The 1,747-nt window shown below is 33.2% G+C and overlaps 1 protein-coding gene across 2 annotated transcripts in view; it reads right to left on the reverse strand.

Annotated features, from left to right (window-relative positions):
* sorcs3b (sortilin related VPS10 domain containing receptor 3b) overlaps positions 1-1,747 on the reverse strand; it is a 67,231-nt gene that overhangs the window by 27,383 nt on the left and 38,101 nt on the right. The gene's annotated exons all lie outside the window — the stretch shown is intronic.

Below are 1,747 nucleotides of genomic sequence, written 5' to 3' on the forward strand. Positions count from 1 at the left end.
AAAAAAAAAAAAAGGGTGAGCAATATTGGAGCTATCCAGCTGTACGTACAGTTTAGAGCCAGATTCCAGCTCAGACGAGGAAAACATAGACGTTCATGGATCTATTAGTCTACAAATAGAGCTGAGCAAGAAGCTTGTGGCTTGTTGTTTGTAGTTTGTACGTCAACAACAAGCTTTTTCAAACAGCTTTATTTCGTCTGCTCGAGACTTATCACAAATTGAATAAATAAATACTCATAAATTTGATTTTTATCTTCATTTTCTTAAAAATATGTCCTCCGTCATAAGAAAAAGGCTACAAAAAAACCACCTAAACACAATTTTTATTGGAACTGGTCATTAACAAATAATTACATGTACATGTATAAGTATAAACACCGTGGACTAAGTGCTGTTAGGATGAAGTGATGATATGTCAGCTTTTCCTTTGGGGAACTTGTGCACACTGCAGGCATAAAGTCAGCCACGAACTGCATCTAAGTACTGGCAAGACGGATTTAAAACTGTCTGACTAACAGCGATAGCTTGACAGAAACTGAGTAATGCAGCACAATGACCCCAAACATACAAGCAAATGTACAACAGCATGGCTGCAAGCTGTCCGCGTTCAGACACCAACATGACTGGATATCAGACCATTAGGCCCGTTGTCATGTTTCCTGGGAGGAAAGTTTACTTATGCCCAAGGTGCAAAACTGCTGAAGCACTCACGAACTCACTCAATGCAAACTTAATGTGGGAGGGAATGTGCTGTTGTTTTGAAAGGTATATTCTTAGAAATTCATTCAAGGTGAGTACTTGGATTTACTCACTGAATAGATAACATATTTATTCAGATTTTTGTTATGTAAATACAGACTAAAATGTCAATCTCTGCCAAATGCTTCACAAATAATTTGTAACCATGATTAAAGTGTGCAATAAAATGATTTAAATAGTCTCTATAAAGCTTCTTCTTAAGAAACACAAAATATTGAGCCAATTTAAAACTTTCTATGAAATGTAACTTCAAGAGAATGTAAATTCTGCCTATGTTTAGACACATTCAGTCTCAATTACAGAAAAGGGGGTAAAAATATCTAATAGGAGGCAGGAGGTCCAAACGTTCATCTTCAGTAAAATTTGAATTTTCGTTCAGTTCTTTTTTTTTTCTAAGTAGAATAATAGCAATGTTGTAGTTCAGTTTTTATTAAATCACTTTCTTTTTTAAATAAATGTTTCAAAATAAGATTAGACATTGATATATGAACATTTTTTAAGACAGAGCTGATTATTTAATGAGGGTGTCCCAATTTCTTCACATAACAGTAACTAGAAAACATTTAACTCATTTAAAGTAAACAAAAAAGAACAAAAAACGTATTAGTAACCTATAAATGATAAAGTCCTTCCATCCAATTTCCAAATAAAATATTGAATAAAATGATAAAAAAAAAGAAAAATAAAATATAAGTAAATTTGGACAAAATATAATTTGTGTAACAATGCCCCCAGTGGTTACTTGTTGAACTGTTATCCTAAAAAATATTTAATTTTCAAACAAGTTTCAGTATGGAAGTCAACAGATTACTATCTGGTTCTTCTCTATATTTTAATTTAAATTTGTATTACACTGTGATGAAAAACTCATGAATGAGTTGGAACTGTGAGGTTTCAAATAAAGCTTAAGAAAATCTCAAAACAATCATCCATCCATCCATCCATTTTCTTGACCGCTTCTTCCCTTTCGGGGTCGCGGGGTGCCGGA

This window comes from Oryzias melastigma, linkage group LG15 (assembly GCF_002922805.2).
Source record: "Oryzias melastigma strain HK-1 linkage group LG15, ASM292280v2, whole genome shotgun sequence".
Taxonomy (NCBI): domain Eukaryota; kingdom Metazoa; phylum Chordata; class Actinopteri; order Beloniformes; family Adrianichthyidae; genus Oryzias; species Oryzias melastigma.